This window comes from Phasianus colchicus, chromosome 16 (genome assembly GCF_987193195.1).
Source record: "Phasianus colchicus chromosome 16, bPhaCol1.hap1.1, whole genome shotgun sequence".
Taxonomy (NCBI): Eukaryota; Metazoa; Chordata; class Aves; order Galliformes; family Phasianidae; genus Phasianus; species Phasianus colchicus.
This window is the reverse complement of record NC_143451.1, coordinates 15,279,812-15,298,537: the sequence shown is the minus strand read 5'-3', so window position 1 is coordinate 15,298,537 and position 18,726 is coordinate 15,279,812. Positions and strand designations below refer to the sequence as shown.

The 18,726-nt window shown below is 40.8% G+C and overlaps 1 long non-coding RNA gene across 1 annotated transcript in view; it reads left to right on the top strand.

Annotated features, from left to right (window-relative positions):
- LOC149915785 (uncharacterized) overlaps positions 1-17,760 on the top strand; it is a 30,023-nt gene extending 12,263 nt beyond the window's left edge. The window contains exon 3 of the long non-coding RNA XR_016471666.1: positions 16,254-17,760. This is a non-coding gene — a long non-coding RNA (uncharacterized LOC149915785). The remainder of the gene's footprint in view (positions 1-16,253) is intronic.
- The last annotated feature ends 966 nt before the right edge of the window (positions 17,761-18,726 follow it).

Genomic DNA, 18,726 nt, shown 5'->3' with positions numbered 1-18,726 from the left:
TCTTAAGAACAGTGTATGATATTATATTGGATTATTTGAGAAACAATATTTTGATTAGGGAGCTAATTATATTAAAAGCAGCGGTAAAGGCACGGCTAGTTTTAAATGGCGGGGTGGGGTTACTGGCCCCTAACTACCCTGACTCTGTAAAGTGGTCTGGGTGCACGAGGTCCTGCCAGGTGTGTGTGGCTTGATGCAAACACACAGGTGTCACTCACAGACCAGCTTGACGAGCTAGTGTCTGGTTTGCAGATTTAAAAGTAATTCTCAAATGTCAATGTAAGTTTTCAGTTTTTTTCCCTGAAAAAAGAAAAATATTCCAGCCACGTTAAGGTCATGGATTTTCCAAGGCTCGCTATTCTGACAGCAGGCTTAAGGAATGTGAGGAGGTGCCTCCTTTCAGGTAGGGGCTCAGTTCTTTGCTCCTGACTGGAGGGGGGTCATCACAGTCTGTAGGCTTGAAGCTGACTGGGAAGTTTTCCCCCCGCTGGTAAAGCTTTAAATGGGCGGCTTGTCGTGGTCTGTGAAGCAGAATAGGTCTGTACTGGAAATGATCTTTGTTCATGTTTTCTATTGTGCTAAATAATCATAATAATCAGCAAAACTTAATTCCACAGAGTCACAAAAACTAAATATTTTTAAATTTGGGGTTGAGCTTTTATATTTACACATTGATTTCTCTACTGAAGAAGTAGTTCTCTGCACACTGGGGCTGCTGACAAGTCTGACGTTGTCATTTTCCTCTGGTTTATCAATATTTACCTATTGTGTAAAACCGTTGGAGATGACTTCTGCTCTCTGCAGTCCTTCAGCAGTCTTCATGTAGCTCTTGTGGCCCTGTTCATGGGTGATGTGAAATACCATCATATCTGTTTATGTCTGGGCTCCAGTGGGACTGCTCTCCTTGTCAAGCACTTAGAAGCAATTAATGTGAAAACTCGTATTTTAGGGAGCAGAATCATTTCATTGGTCAGAATCTGTTGTGCAGCTGTGCTTTGCTGCTCCAGAGGTGGTTGTGTCAGCTCCAAGGGAGATCAGAAGCACAGGGATGGGAGCAAGGACTTGGGACTGAGGCAGTGCTGCTTTCCTTCAGCATCACTGCTCGGCACGGTGGGTGCGCTGGGTGGGGGCTGAGCAGGATGTGTCCCCCAGGGGGCTGCAGGAGGGGCAGAGCCTGGTGGAATTCTTCCTGCCCACAGCTGAGCCTGCTGCTTTCCTACACGGCCCTCCTGTGCTCGGCCTCGTGCTGGGGGTGGGGATGCTGCATCTGCTGCAGATGAAGACAGACTCGGAGTTTTCCCTCGAAGTGCTACCAGCTCAGTGTGTCCAGATGATAGGCTTTTCCCGGAGTTTCTGAGAGCTTCATACTTCATTAGTTTTTCTTTTTTTTTTTGAGATAAGATATGGTGTGTATTATCCTGAGATCAAGCCATTATGTGGAACTATAATGATTTTTTCAGTTTTTCATTTTATATTTAGGCAAGCACGGAAATGTAGTTCTATTAATATCCAAAACAATATGTTGTACCAGTACTGTCTGCATGCTAATTGTGATTTTAGACATTGGTTAAAAACATAAGCAATATCTTTGTTAATCTCAGGTTACTGCTGCTTCTCAAGTGTCTTTTCCCATTTAAAAAAAAAAAAAAGCTGCTAGAACATGGCAAGAAATAAAGTATTGAAATAAGGTAACCAGAACTGGCTTTGCTGAGAAAAAGATGTGTTCATTTGGGAATGACCCTGTTTATATTGCTGTTCAGTCTCTGAAGGTGTCTGTGGTGAAATATGTACTTACATTTACAGAACTCTGAACAGTGTCTGAGTTGCAGACTTATGTAGTTAATAAAAGAGCCAATTCTCTTCAGACACCTTTGAATTGTTATTAAGTGTAAAGTTCCTTTTAGGCAGCAGGTTCCTATGTATTAGAAGCCTCAGGCTAATGTGCAAAGAAAAGGGAACTTGTGTATGTTCGTAAGTGTAATGCAGGAAGGAGGATCACTGTTCTTGCTGTTGGGGCTTCAGCTGATTCTGTTGGTATTCCCTCTTCCCCATCCTTTAAAAAGGGCAGGTAAGAAACAACTTGAGGAGAGAACACTGTTTTATTTCAGGCCCTCAAGTAGATAATGCACTTTTAGTTAGAAAAAACACAGGCAGGGGGAAGCAATTGCTGTTTCTTAATAGAAGTGCTTGTATGTCCTGCATGGAAGTCCAATTGAGAATTTTCACTAGAATTAAAGAGACTTAAAGTGACTTGAATATGGCATAGCTTTTGTGTTAGAGCTGGGAAGTGAATGCAAATCACTGATTCTTGACAGTGTCTTCTGTCCCATCTGAAAACTTTTCACGAGCTTTTTATAGTGCTTAGTGATAGTAAAAATCATTGCCATAGTTGTGATTAAAAAGTGCACATCGACAGCATTGTCTTCTTTCAAAAGCAGAACTGGATCAGATGAAATAATGCAATAAAAACTGCACTTCTAAGTAGGATACTCCTCGCAGCAATACTGGTGTACTGGTAAAACTACTACAATCAGATTTTTCCTTAGCTTGATTCAGATAGTGTATTACTGCAAAGATGCTCATAAATGAAGCGCTGCTGTGGGCCTTGCTATTCAGCTTAATTGCTTTCATTTCCAGGCCGAATGGCTCTCTTGGATTCTATACTGTTTTCTTTTGCCTAACTGATAGTAATTCCTCCTGGAGGCAGTTCTGTATAGTGGAAGGCAGGAGGGCATGTGGAAACAGATGTTTGAAAGCTGCTCACCTACTCACTGGTGGGAGGCTGAAGTGACATCAGATTTCACACCAAATAATTAGGAAATACCTGTGTGTCACCAGCAATTGTGGCCGGGGCTGAGTGCTTCCAGGCACTGCAGATAGCAGCAGTTCTTGAAGCAGTGGCTGCTGTGATGCACGTGTGAGAGTCCTTATCTAGAATGCAGACTGAAAAGCTGTTTTGGAACTGTATCACTGAAATACTGTACAAGGGTTGAAATGGGAGGAACAGAATCATTGTTCTGACAGAGACTTTACAGATAACAGGAACAGAAGAAGGAAAACTCATGAAAGGTTGCAGGGCCTTATGGAGTGATTTGCAGAGAAATGGATGTGACAACACGAGTCAGTCTAAAAAAATAACAGCCCACAAGTTGAAACAGTGGAACAGCTTTTCCTTAAAGCGTGGTGATGAAGACAAACAGACGAATGTAGGAGGAATGAAATAGATCAGCTGTTAACACCTTCTTTGAAAGCACTCTTAAAAGGGAATAAAATTACTTCTTAGTGCTTTTGAGAAATACTTTTTTCATCTTTTTGAAGAAGAAATTAAAGAAAATACCACTTGATTCTGTACGTATTTAAAAAAAAAAAAGTTGCCCGATTCAGTGAGTATTTTCACATAATAAAGCGTTGTGCCAAAATGACAAGTGTTAGCTGTGAGATCAGCTCTCTTCCAGCACTATTTTTAACAAATGCAGTACGATGACTTAACTGCCGTCAGCTATCACGACTTTGGCCTCCAGTCCTAATCCACTTTGAGGAGATGGACTTGATGCTGAAGGAGAAAACTAACCAGCTTGGGTCAGAGTGCTCCCAGTTTGGGGGTTCTGTGCCAAAAACTGTCTGTGATGTTCTGCCCAGACTTCACAAATCAACACCAGCATCTGTAATTGTACTGGTGAGCAAAAAAGAGCACAGCATCAGTGGTCCTGATACAAGCTGTTCTGTAATGATGTTCCCATAAGCAAATGATCCTATCACTTTTCCAAATGCTAATGGGATGTTATTCGCCCCATCTCTTCCTTATTTCTACAAAAAAAGATGCTAGCATTGTTTTGGTTCTGTTTCTTAGGAAGAGAGATGCCTCTTATGTAATGTTTCAATCAGTAGGAATTGCAATGAAAGCGGAAGTAAAGGGAAGCATCAGTTTTTCATTGCATGAAATTCTTATTTAAATTCTTACTTAAATTCAAGTTTTTATTTAAAAAAAAAAGCTGATTTTTCTCATTTTTTTTTAACTGCACATGGAACTATTCAGTTTTTCTGTGATGGCATCCTGAAATGGGATCTAAAATTGAGTAGTGGCCTTTCCTTCCCTGCAGTAGCCTAGGCAGAGGTGTCTGAACTTCTAAAATGTGCATGTTTTTCTGGTGTTTGTGAATCATGTATTTTACATGCATTAAAAGCAGTCTCAGTGTGTAGCTCTGTGAATTTTAATTTTTATGTGAAGAGCTTGGAGTTTTGATCTTCATTTTGAGGAGTAACTGTTTTGTCTGCAAACCTTTTCCATGTTATTCATGCTGTATGTTATCCTCAGATCTGTTCTCTGTTTAAAAAAAAAACAAACTTTTTTTAGTGTTTTATATTTTTTTAGTATATTTATACTAACTGGCAATAAAAAGAGGGAGATTTTCTAGGTTATATAAGAAACCAATGCTGATGTTCTCGTTTGTCATTAAAACATTTAATTCCATTTTTAAACTTTTTTAGTTATCTTGGCAGTGTGCAGTGAGTAGCTAAGGGTATGTATCTTGAGAGAATGTGTTGATATTCATTTTGGGGGAAAAAAAATTCTATTGTATTCATATAGAGTCTGAGCTGAGACCCAGGGGAGCAGAGAACACTGTTCATTACATACTAGAGAAAATCTGTAGCTGATGTAAATTTTCACAGCTCAGTTGACTTCAGTGAAGCTATACTGATTTACAGGAGCTGAATATTTTTTTGCACAGTGGTTGTTTTCTTTGTTTATTTAAATCCAGCTGTGCTCTATATTGGACAGAACCAGAAAACAACGTTCCCTGACCTGGCTTCCTGTCCTCAGTGAAGTTCCTCTGCATTTACATTCATCAAACTGGGATCCTCTTCTGGTTCAATATATCAGTACAGCATGCAATCTCTTTTTTTTTTTTGTCTCCTGACTGCTTTGAGGCACTTTGTTGGATCAAAGCTAGTTGAAATCTGAGCTATCAGATATTTGGGGATTTCCCTGTGGAAGGCTATCCTGGGGAGACATAGAATGAGAACAGAGGATTGCTTGATTGGGGAGATACTCAAAAGCATCTGCTGGAGTCCTGCTGTGCACAGGTGATGATAAACTGCTAGGTCATCAGCTAGGGGACTGACATACAGACAAGTATGCCTAAAGCTGGCCTGTATTGCTCTGGGACTGAGGTGCAGGTGGAATTACTGGATAGAAGACAGTACGTGCCCCCTCTTATCCCAGCTGCACGGGGTACATCTCAGCTTAAAAGAAAAATTTAGTTTGAATTATGATTTTTATTTGAAAAGCTTGGAGTTTCATATTTTCATTTTGAGGAGTGCTGTTTTGTCTGCAAACCTTTTCAAGCATTAAGATGAGACTGTTCTCTGAGGTGTGTTACTGCTACTTCAAATCTGAGGCTTTGCAATTCATTAAACTCCACTCTGTTGCAGGAAAGTGCGAGTTTGTATGAAATTCCATTGTGTGTCTATCAAATGGCACGTGCAGCCACGTTGCAGTGTGCTTCTGTTAATTGCATTGCAGTTACTGTGCCACTTGCAAAACATGCGAGTTACCAAAAGGAATGTCTTTTCAATACCATTGACAGAAACTTAGGGTATTTCAAATTTTGTCCATTGCTGTTTTATTACAGTAGTTCTGCACCTATTTCTACCATCAGTAAAAAAAAAAGGCTTTTTTGGTGACTTTCAAACGAATTTCTAATAGTTCAACTGGTATACTATTAAATCTCTTGGCCAAACATCTTACTTGGTGGAAGATGGTCATTCTTAGAATATGAAATAATGTACAGTCCAATGTTTATTCATATGGGTTTTCAGTTTCGGCGTGCATCTGTCACATTACTCTCAAAGCCCATCACATGATGTACATCTGTTCTTTTGGATGAAAACAAAATAATACCATAATGGATCCTATATTTATAGAATACTAAATAATAATGTACTATCTTATAATGAGGTGAAAACTGTGTCCTCTGTTCATTTCTATAGAATCATAGAATTTCTCAGGTTGGAAAAGACCTTGAAGATCATCAAGGTCAACCACAACCTGACCGTGACCCAACTCTAACAGCCGTCTGCTAGATCATGTCCCACATCCAAGTGGTGGTTAACCACATCCAGGGATGGTGACTCAACCACCTCCCTGGGCAGCCATTCCAATGCTTAACAACCCTTTCTGTAAAGCAGTTTTTCCTGATATCCAACTTCTGATTTGAGTTCTTTTGTTTATTTCATGTTGTAAAGCTATATAAATTGCTTACTTATTTAAAAGCTATTGGTTTCTGTGAGCCTGAATTTGAATTTTCAGATGTCACTGAGGCATGAACAAGTGCTATTCATCGAGGTGATGCTCAGTTTTAGTTAGTATAAATTTAGTGTGTTCTGCAATGATGGACTTGTGGCCAATTCATATATATCAGTAACTAATAGTTTTTAAAAAACCGCTTCTTTCCCATTTATTGGTCTAATTCCATGGGCTGTGAAGATGCTTCCTTCTGTTCTGGAGCTGTTTGAGCACTTTGCTATCATTGCTGTGCTTTCCATTGCACAATTGCATTACAGATGACCCTATAGGAAGAAGCACTATGTCATCAGTTCTAGCTGTTTCATCTCAGAGAGTTACTTTTATTCTATATCATTTTCATGTTTTGGTTGTTTCAACTGGGAAGTGACCATTTCTCTCTCTGATGGGCCTTCACTTACAAGCAAAAGGCAAAAATAATCAGTTTGGGTTAGCAGCTTTGGACAGGAACATCAGCTTCTTTTTGAGTGACTTTAAATCCCTTAACAGCCAATGGTAGCAATGTCCTAAAAGCAAGATTATTCAGTTTTCTTCAAGTCCTGGTGTGACGATGGTGCTGTAAAGCGCTCACTAGATAGAATGCTTGTACTTCAGCTGTGGATTATAAAAGCTGCATGATTCCACAGTCCCTCTCAATCTAAACATCTGTCTTTGTGTTCAGCGGTTGTGAAGAAAACAGCGTTATGAAATGTGAGGACAGAATAATCACCTCCCTAATACAGCATTATGAAACGGCCGGCGTTGAGAGAGGCAGATTTGTACTTGCTTTATCTTACGTGGGTGTAAGAGATAATGGCAGTGTAAATCTCAGAGGGATAATATGTGTGATTTAGAATCTCTTCATGAGGTTAATGCCGTACAGAATCGGTTGTTTGTTTGTGTTAGTCCACGAGATGAGTATTTTCACTGGCTACAATTTCCTTATCAGTCACAGTAATCAGTGGAACTAATGGTAAGATTTTGGAGTTTACAAATTCTTAGGACTGTTGTATAGGAACAAAATGGTTCTGTACTAATTTTTGTATGGGGTCTTAAAACACAGTATTTCTTCACTTGCCATTGTCTTTTACTTTAGGAGTTGATGCTTTTTAGACATATGTTACACTGTGATAATGAAGTGGAAATGCAAGAAGAAATTAATACGGGAAGGGGAAACATTTTACCACATCAATCTAAGCCCCAGATACCCACCTGCAGTAAAAATACAGTAGTATTTGTGATTATTTTGTGAGACACTTTGTATTATTAAGCCTATTACTGGCTGTTCATACCTGTAAAATATGAAAGCTATTGTGTCAATGAATGCTGCTCAGAGAGTCAGAAGGCTCCTGAAGGCCTTGGCTGCGGTGGAAGAGAAGCTGGAAGGCAGCACACTGCAGTTTGCTTGTTAAACTGGAACAGCATCCTGCCTCTCCCGTGGGGTTTGGCATCTCACCTCATTCTCTGCACCTTGGTTTACTTGGGAGAATAAGGAGCAGTGCCAGGCTGCTGGAAGATCCCAGCTGATCCTGGTAAAAACCAGACGTTCTGCTCCACGGTTCTGTTGCTAGGAGTTAGCATTCAGTGTACTTCTAATGGAGCCTCAGCCTGTTTTTATTCATCTCTGTTGAAATATTGCTTATGTGGGTGAGGAAACCCTCCGGCGAGTGGTTCTTGTGATCATTTCTTCTTCAATTTTGAGTTATTTATTGGCTACTTTTAAAAAATCCTTTGTGATTGAATCAAATCCATTTTCTTCTTTATAGTTCGACGATGGTTTGATATTCACATTACATCTGTAATTATCTGTCCTGCAGCTTGGTTTTTGTTGCTGAGTGGAAGATCACTTTTGTTATCAGGAAACCACGTAAGAGTCTCCTCCTGTAGGCTTGTTGCAGGCTGCTAGGTGTCTGTCTGAAGCACTCGGATGGTAGAAATGCTGCAGTAGTTTCTGGAACTTGACAGAATTTGAAAAATGATAATGAGTGGGAAGTGTGCTGTAGTACTCACTTCTTAAAATGGTTTTTTTTTCTTTCCTTCTTTTGCTGTAATCGTGGAGTACAAGAACTTTATTTTCAAAACTTGGTAGAAGTATTTCTTAAATATCCTTCAGCAGAGTGGGTGTGTGAAACACGCTGCAAAGCTTCATACTTCTCAGTGAGTGGGAAATGTGCTCCTGCGCCCAGCAAACACATCGCCCAGCCACTGCCTGGCTGCTGAGCTTTGCTGAGCATCACTAAACCCGAGGGATGTTACCCTGTCCTCTCCTCTCCACCTCACCCCATCTTTGTTCAAGTGACAATGATGCCAGTGATTCAGAAACAAATTCTTAATGAAATTGACCATTATAAAGCAATTATAGAGAAGATAAACTTAACCTGCATGTTTTTCCTTCTAGAAAAGATGCTCTTTCGTAGCCATAGGCAGAGCTGCTATGCAGACCATCTTGTGCACTGTGCAGAAAATAGCCTTGTTTTGCCTTAGATCCCAGGGAACGTGCTGAATAGGAGCGAGAGGTGAGGCGGCGTTGGGTGGAAGTGATGAGGCTGTGAAAATGCTCTGAAAGTACCTGGCCTGTTGTGCGTACTGCGTTACTGCACAGGCAATCTTCTACCCTTGTTATATATCACTGCTGGCAGAGCTCAGCTAACAGAATTAGAAAAATTGGAGATGCCATTGGAGACTGCAAATCCCTTTAGCTTTTTCCTAAAATGGAAATGGAGAATGTTGTGATCTGCCTTTTGAGCATTACCGCAGCACATCGTGTTGTGTGTCCAGGAATTAAACGAGGCTGCTTTGTGTCATGCTTACAGGTATCATCTCTAATGGGAAATACTGCCAGAAGACTGCTCACAAACCATACTGCTCGTGGTCTGAATGTGTTTCTCTTCCCTAATTCTTCGAACCATCTCTGTTTTACCACTGCAATTTGCAGTATCTTGGTCTTTTAATCTTTTTTCTACTTATTCTATAAATGCATCAGAAGAAGGAAGCTGTGCATTCTCTTCAATTTGATAGAATTTTTGCAACATGTTCCTCTCAAAATTGAATAAGTTATATTGAGCTGTTGTGCTTAACTGGATTTAAAAAACAATAAAACAACAAACAACTGCCTAAAAAATTAATTGAGGAAGGCTTAATGAATTGCATTGTTTTTCCTTCTGCTTCTCTTTGTGATAATTAAAATGAGTTTTATTTTTGTACTGCAAGGAGACACTGCATCAAGGCCAACAGAGTGTTTACAAAGGAGTGATGTATGAGCTCTGTGTGCCCATAAAATACAGTGAAGCAAGCTGGCTTTGACTTGGTTCCCACAAGCTTCTGTTATTACAGGTTTGTTTACTTAGGTGCTGTGAAGGTTTATTTATATAAATGCCAGTGATGCTATTCATAATTGTGTCCGGGATCAACGTAGTACAGCATTGATCAAACCGCTGCAGCTTTGTTTTAAATCAAACGTGAGATATTTGACAAGTTCATAACTGTCTACTATGGATTTTTTTCTGCTGTACTCCAGATATCCAAGCTAGAATTGCAAAAACACTGAAGAGAGAACTCCAATTTACAAATCTGTCAATAATGGCAGCCAGAGCATCATCATTGATGTAATATATTGTAAGATTACGTGGGGGGAACTCAGCACAAATGATTTCTGTAGCACTTGTTACACATGAATTTTGCAAAGAATAACATTTAGAATATTAACCATCTGATATGTTTTCCTGTGAAAATACAGGTCGTACATTCCAGCTAGTGGTTCAACTTGAGAATTGGGAGCTCACATTTGGGTAATTTCTGTAGACAATTCCTTTGGTCCTTTTACACATCCCAGATTTTGGTGCTTAACTTCAGTTTTATAAGCCTTGTGATTGGCTCTGTAGAAGAGCAGTTTACTTCGAGACCAGTTTACCAAGTAAGCTGTGGTGCTGTGAGTGACATATCTTCACTTTATTCCATTCTATCTATTCTTGCTCTTTGTGTAAACATTACCAGCTTCTATGTCATGGTTAAAAAAAATACATTGCGTCAGGAGCTGAGGATCAGTTCTCTAGGCAGCTCTTTACTTTAAGTAATTGATAATTACTTATTGAAGAAATTTAGTATCAAGAAAGCCTTTTCCAATTGTTTATTGCTACATAACTGTTGAGTATCCCTGTTTCTCAGAATCTGAAGCTTGTGTAACAGAGTTCAAAGCTTAAAACATGTTCAGAAGGATGTTGTTAACATTTGCTGTCAGTTGTTGGTAGGAGTATTTGATTTGACAAGACTTGTCTTCCTCCAGAACCTGTTGAATTCTAAATATAATTAATTCTCTAAGAGTAAGTAATGATCTTTATATTGCATGATTTTACTTAAAATCAATATTGGGATAGATGAGTCATTGCATTAAAAGTTACATTATTAAAATCTATTTTAAAAATATTTTATTATTCTATGGACTTTTCCATGATAGATTCTTTCTAGGGGAAGTATATCTGTTTTTTGAAATTGAATAAACGGGGAAAAAATGTATTTTAAGTCATGTCTGAGATGTTAACCCTCTGCCATTCTGCAACAGTTGAGAGAGCTGAATTGGATTTGGCGTTAGGAAGTTTGAAAAGGAAGGATTATTGGCAGTGTGTGGCACCAGCTGTGCTCTCATGCTTGGAACTTGTTGCTGCTTTGGTGCTGTGACAATCTGGGTTGACTTTCTGGGATGCAGCAGAGCACTGTCTGTTCAATTGGCCTCTCTGACCAAAGTGAGCTGTTTCTTCCAAATTGTTTCGAGTGAGTTTGAATATTAGTAGATTCATAGATTTTCATAAACTGGTGTTGAAGTTTTATACTGCCATAGTCTTAATTACAGGTGCCTTTCTGTAGGCAATGAATCTGTGGAGGACAGGGAAGAAAACTGGTATTATCTGATTGTACTCGTGCATCATCAATGGCATTTGGAGCCCAGGTTTGAAAAACAGTTTTGGGTGTCTCTCTACGTCAGGCTTCTCTGGCTGCCCTACAACATCCACCTTCCCTACATCTCCTGTCCTCCTTGTTTTAGTATGTGTTTAAAAAAATAAATAAATCTTGGCATACTGTATTCTTTTTTTGCAGATGAGTATAAGAATCTCTGAGCTGGAAAATCAGCTACCTTTCCTTGCTGGTGAAGGATGTTATATATAGTGCTGCTAAAACCTTGGCACCTGTAATTGTGCCAGACGTGAGCGTGGCTGCAGCTGGACCCTGCGTGGATTGATCTGTGACCTCTGCTCAGCACTCCTGAGAGAGTACAGCAGGAAGTTTCAAATTATAGTCACAGCATGTGATCCTTAAGCTATTCTAGGGTGTTAAACCCTTTGTCCTCTGCTAGAAGACCTGTAATTTGTATCAGCATCAGAAGTCCCATGTAAGGGTTGCAGCCTTCAGAAATGCTCTTTCCCTCTCCCGTCCATTTTCACTCCCTGCACAGAGAACTAGACACAGCAAATGCAGGAGATGTCTAGTATCAAAGATATCTTCCTCTGTGAGTTCTTCTTGGAGCTACCTTAACTTTCTGTACCACAGAAGTCACTAAATTTCAAGGCTGTTTTTTTTGCAAAGGTGTGATGAAGTGGGATCGTTAGAAACTTGTGACCAGCACCCAACCTAACAATCATATTTCAGTCCAACTTCAGTGAATGTGTACCTGTGTTCAGCCCATGCTGCGCTGCTTTGCTTTGTTGCAGTGCAGTGTCCACTGGAGCTGTAGACAAGAGGATCATGTGTGACCTCAGTTTCAGCTTGAGGAGCACTTCAAAATGTTTAATCTGCTTTGTCAGATCAATGGAGAGATGTTTGCATAATGCAGCATAAGGAATCTGTAGTATTACTTAAATCAGGTAGAGGAGTTAGAATTAATTTTTATTTTGTTTACTACTTCAGCTTTATTAATCTGTAATCTTCTTAATATATCTAAAGAAGCTGCTTTCTGTGTTCTGATTTGTCACCGTCCTGTTTTTATATAGTTATTTCCAAAGATATTTTAAGCGTTCTAAATTAAACCTGTCTTTAATCTTCTAACCTGAGTGCTTCCCTCAGTTGTTGGCTCATAGCTTGTTCCCCAGCTTGGAAATCAACCCTGGCAGCCCCCAGATAGCCAGCCAGGCCCTGCCCTTGGGACCTGTGCCTATCCAGGTCTGTGTTAGTTGTTCAGCATCTGCCAAGGTGTTTACACCACCCTGATGTGATCGTGCACCTTTCTATTACAGGAGATGGAGGTGCAGCATCTGGGGAATGGTTTTGCCATTGGGGGAGGTGGGCTGGGACCATTCTTTCATGCACAGGTCTGCTTTGTTGAATTAAGTCCATGCAGCTGTGATCTTAGTATTGTGAGCTGCCTTATCTCTGTGCAGTGTGACCTATGAACAGAGCCACTGTGAGCCTCTTTAATTCACTGGAATGAACTTTTTTTAATCTAAAGTGCATCGTGTCTATGTAGGCTAGCTTTTCTCTCCCAGTGAATGAATATTCATGTTTGTATACACTTAAGGACAGCACATACGTGGGGAAGTCCGTACCCCCGGAGGGGAGCACAACTAGTGCTCCAAAGACCAGTCCAAGTCTGCTCAGCTCTGATGTATGGGAATGCACCCAGGTTTCCTAAGCCAGAAGTAGGCTTGAGGTGAAAACTTGTCTCTCACAGTTGCAGTTTTTTGCCAGCTCACTGTGCAGAGCAAACCATTGTGTACTGGCCCTGTTCAGTAATATGGGTGACTCCTTCATTGCAGTTTGCCTGCTGGTAATGGCATGCTGGTGATGAGATTTGTGTCCTGAATGCATCCCCTGGCTGCTTCCTGCTCACCCACGTCACTGTGAGGATAATGGCTGTGTCAGGACTCCTTGTTCCACACCTTCAGCTCTTCTATTGAATGTGAGCTACAGCCACCTTCAGACAGCATCTAGCAATTCAAGGCAAATTGTTTTTTTGTGTGAGGAGGAGAATTGTTTTTGAGCACTAATGAAGTCAGGCACAGTGTTCTCTGTAACCTATCTTTCCTTTTCTTTACTTGTTTTTGTGTTTTTTTTTCCTGAGGAAGTATTTCAGTTACATCTCCAAGTTAGTCCCTGATGCCTAGTGCAGATCTTATTTCCTAGATAAGTATAATTTGGTATTTTGCCAGGAGCACAGGTATCCGTAAAGTGCAGGCTCTGACTTTTTTGAGAGATGCTCTGGGATTTTGTTTATCAGATTTGGAGAAATATACTGTATTACATATTGTTTTTTCCCCTGCACGAAGGCTCAATTTATTATTTTATTTCTGAAGTATATCAGCACTAGAACATGACAGGGCAGACACTTTCATTTTATTCAGGAATAAGTCGGTAAACAAATCCTGTCTCATACCCACTCAGCATGTTTTGTAAATGCCTGTTTGTGTGCAGGCAGAATGATGACGAATTAGAAGTTTCTACATTATAAAGATCTCTTAATTAGTATATATTGGCAGGATGTTGATCATGCAGTGATAGCTGGAGCTGGGTTCTAACACTTGTTTTGTTTCTCTGGCTGATGCTAAATGGATGTAATTTGACTGTGCGCAATAAATACCCAATGGTGAAATAGTTCTAGATTTCCATTCAATAATCTGTCTGAATAATAGCATCATGCTTGTTTTTCCCTTTCACATACAAGTCCTTTATCCACTTTCATGCAGCAGAATGAGTGCTGTGCAGGAAGGTTAGGGGCTGCTGGCCCTGCAGGGCTGCTGCAGCCTGCAGGCTTCCCTGGGCGGAAGGAGACATGCTGTGCAGGCTTTCCAGCTAATGAGGAAATAGCATCTGAGCCTCCAGCTCTCAGAGGAGTTTTCTGATCTCAGGTTATTACTGCAATACATGTTATCAAAATAAGCACCCAGTCTTAGGCAGCTGTTCCTGATGGGTATCTTGACCTTGAGCTACATCCAGACCCCTCTGCAAATTGGATTGTAGAGCTGCTCAAGTTGGATGCGTTGAGCTGTGCACAGAGGAGAAGCTCTAAGCATTTGGAGGGCTGTATGATCAACATCAAATTGCATGGGAAGTAGAGATTCATGGCTAAGTGGAATGTAACTGTGGCAAAGCAGTTTTGATTGTAGCTTGAGATCGAGCTGCAGAATACTGGCCACGAGCTGCTGTGGGCAGAAACCCATAGCAGGCTGTTGTGTGAAAGACCTGTGCTCTGTATGTTGGTTAAGTGGAAAGATGTGAAATGCTTTGTGGTGGCTTTCCTGTTGCAAAGCACAGCAGCCCGCCTTGGCAAGCTGCAGTATATCTTTAACAAGTGTCCAAAACCAGAAATCAGGGTGTGACACAGCTCCCCTCAGACTGCTCCAAGCTCACCTTACTGAAGTTCTCCCATCTGTGGCTTCCTTGATTACCAAGTTTGAATTCTTTGGAGGAAAAAAAAAAAGCTATGGCTGTTGCTTTGCTAATTCATCTTCATTCCAAATGGTAAACATGTTGGTAGATGTGAATGAAAAGCCCTCGGGAGTGTAAATAATAAATGCTTCTTCCAGCTGTGCTGGGAGTGCTGCCTTTTCTGGAAGGATGATCTTTTGTTTTGTTGCTTTTAAATGGATTACACTGTTACATTGTGCTGTGCTCTGTGCAAGACTATGAAGGACTTCATGTTTGTAGCTGTTGGTTTTATATAATTACTAGCATAAAGCATCATATGCTGCAAATTAAACACAAATGAATATTCAGAGCATCCTTAGCAATTTGTAGTGTTCTGCATGAGCTCAGTGCTGATGCTTAGGAGTTTCTCTGTTCTTGACAGACATTATTTTGTTCAAAATGTCTAAACTATACCTGTGGAACCAAGAAGTATCTTTTCTTTTTTGTTTTTTTTTCCCACTTCTACAATATTTCCAACCAACAATAATTGAACGTGTATTGTGGCACTGACTTCCATTGCTGTAAGAGTTTTCTGTTCCCTCTGCTTTGTCCTCCGTACTGTACACGGGTACAGCTCAGGAGGGAGCAGAAGTTATGGAGCCTTCAGAACTCCATGCAAAAAGTGCTGTAGGGCCTTTATAAGGGTCCTGTTAATCACTGAGGAGAGAAGTGCTCACTTTCCTACCAACAGAAAAGGCAATACCTATCAAACACCACAAAGTGAAGTTCTGGGAACAAAGGCTGTGTGAAGTTCTGGTTTTCTTGGGCAGCTCTTGTGATGTACTTTGTCAAAGTGTGCACTTTGTCAGTGGCAGAAGTGACTCATCTTGGTATTTCACAGCACAGCTGTTAGCACCTGGTACTGCGTCCTCTTATGTGGCAGAACATATGCCTGCTCTGCATGCCATTTGAAAACAAAAGGATGGGCGTTTCAATAAGGAGTTAAAACAATTGTTTTGCCAAAGAAGTGAATTTGTGTGGCTGGCCTTTTCAGAAAGGGCTTCAGCCAAGCACTGCTGACTGGTATTTGCTGTCTGTCACCAGTGACCTGCTGGGATATAGCTCAGAACAATGCGTGTTAAGCCAGTGCCAAGCTTCTGACTCCTTATTATTCTTTGGGAGGAGTGAGGGAAGGTGAGTGCTGCGGGGTGTTCTCCAGCACACAGCATTTCTCTCACAAGGTAACCAAGTGGTAGCAGGCTGTAGCTTTCACCTGTGTTTCCATTTTCAGTGTTGAATGAATTTATTGACTGCAGTTTCTGTCCTGAATGGTCTGAGCTTTAACCTGTGGATGAAATTCCAGTCAGAGACAGTCACCTTCATTTCCCGAATGCGTGGTTGTAAATAGCGTCTGCAGACAGCCATCTGATAATGGCAGTGGGTATTTGAGCCATCTCTGTGGCTGGTGATGAAAGCAGAACTGCAAGATGGTTTTTGGAGAAAGCAGAGTCAGTGATGAGTGGAGGATCTTTGCTGTCAGATCGCATTTGGTATACAGCTGTGTGGTGCATTCAGAGCAGACATTTGATTTCTGATCTGATTACACTTAATTAAAGAAAAATCTCTTTTTTATCTATAGGGAAATCTCATGAGAAATGCATCGCGCTCAGACTGCAGAATGAGGTGCTCAGCTGCTGTTCTGCTGCATCTGCCGCTCTCTGGGCATGTATTGCCTCCGGCTCCTCGTTCTCAACTCACCACGGCATTACAGCTCTCACAGTTTTTCATATTTCTTTTGAGGGCAAACGTATTTGATCTCTGCTTTGTGCATTGCAACGTTCTGGCCCTGTTTCATCATCACGAGTTAAATCCTCTTCAGACTCCTTCAAAACCTCAAAGAGTTTTGGACGCAGCAGAACTTCTGCACCAGGCTGTGATACGCGCCAGGCGCAGCCCTGACTCTGCAGGAGCTCTGGCTGGAGGAGCAGTGCCTGGGCTCTGCCCGAGGACGTGCAGGAGCTGTGGTGGAAGAACAGTCAGTAGACATAGATGGGGGAAGCACAGTCACTGTGAACTCCTTTAGGATTTGGCTCGACAATAGCAGCAAATGGAAGCAGATGATAATCAGCTCCTGCGCTGCTGGTGCAGAGGGTAATGAATGAACGTTTACTGCTGCTGTTCTGAGGAGCCATACTGTGTTAGCAGCAGCATTCGGCCAGCTTGGCTTTGATTTTATTACAAGTGTCAGAAGCTTGTGTCTAGACTGGTGCTTTGGCAGCTAATTGATCTCCAGCATTTGATATGCTAATTATTTCTTTCATATAATGCTAATATGTGTACAGTGGAAAGCGCCTTTTCAGTGTGATGAGGATTCCTCAGGCATATTGGGAAAAGGAGAGTAAGACCTGTGAATCCTGATGCATACAGTACCAGCTAAAATGACTGAATGTTTGTGGGAATTTAGTTTAAGAAAAGCTGGACCAACATTTCCCTGAGTTGTTCCACATTCCACAGAATTTTGTTGTTGTTCTTTAGAACAGAGGGAACATACTGTTCTATCAAGATCAGGTGTTTTTTGTTGTACAGGACATGAGGTGAGACAGGCTATCCTGTACAGCCCAAACAGAAAGGAAAATTGGTGTGGATTAGGGACTATGCTACTCTCTTATACACAATTACCTTAATAGAAGTTGGCAGCTTTTTGGTGCTATTACATGGATGTTCCTTCTTGTGAGGTCAGCAATCTGGACATCATAGTTTTTATTGTATTTCCTGCAGTTAAAGAACAAACAGCTCATAGTATGGAGGCATAGATGAGTCATCTCCCAGTTCTCCATCAGGACAGAACATAACTTTTCTGCATTAAACCTGGCTCTCTAGGTAACTGAATAATCTGAAAGCTTTGTGTTTCATATCAGGATTCGTATCAATTGACCATTGGAGAGGAAGTTGTACTTTCTTACCTTCTGGGTGCTTGTGTGCTAGGTAGTTTGACCTCTGTTCTTCTGTCCTTTTCCTTTTTTGGGTTCTCTTCGTGCTCTGGATGTGTAAAATAGAGTTTTATGCAACTCAGTACTCAGCTTTCTGTAGCTCTGTGTGGAATTATAATTGCACTTGTTTTTTGCTCTTTGAAAGAAAAGCACCATTAAGGGGAGTTCTTGTGCACGTTTTCTTTTTTCCTGACTCTATTCAGATATTAAAAAGATATTTTTGAGTACATAAAATATTTTTGAAAGCAGGCAAAGCAGGCTATGGGAGGGTTCCTGCTGAGCAGCCTTCCTAAGGAGGGCCTGGAACACAGCCACAGAAACTCATCAGCACAGTGAGACGTGGCCAGAGGCAGAAGCAGGATCTTTACTGACCTTTGGAGAGCAGCAGTGATCGATTGCCACGTTTGGCAAAGGAAGAATTTAATTTCTTCAAACATTTTAAAAAGAAAGCTAATAGATTTTCTTGATACCTACACAGGTACCTTATACAAAGACTAATAGTCTGCTTTAGTGCCATTAAGTGGATAGTAATTGGATTACTAATATTTACAAATGAGTTATACATAATGGGAAAGTGTTCGATTTCTGTTTGACTTCAGCCACTGGCAGCAGATTGCATGAGCACCATCAAATATTCCAAGTGCATGACCAGATTCTACAGCTATTATGGGAAGAGATTCCATGTCTGCTGTAGTAAGCTTATTGGTATGCTCAAAGCCCTAGTCAGTCCTTGTTTGGCTAGAGAGGACTTGGATCTTACCCGCAGGGGTATACAAAACTGATTGTTGAGCTCTGCAGACCAAGCCAACACAAATAAAACCATTCATTCATTTTAGAGGACCATTAGTGAACTGATTACTGAAAATGAAGTCAATGGAGCTGCATTTACTGAAGACCCAAGTGGTAAGCAAGATCTCTTATATTGAGTTGCTCTACTTACAGTTAAAGTCATCCATCTACAAAAACCTGCAAAGAACGTGGGGTTGTTTTCTAGGTAAGCAGGGATATATTTTTATACTGAAATGTAGTGTGTTGCATTTCACTCATCTTGAGAACTGATATAATGCTGCTGGCAGTACAGTTCCTAATCTCAACACAATTGTGAATGATAGAAAGCCCTGG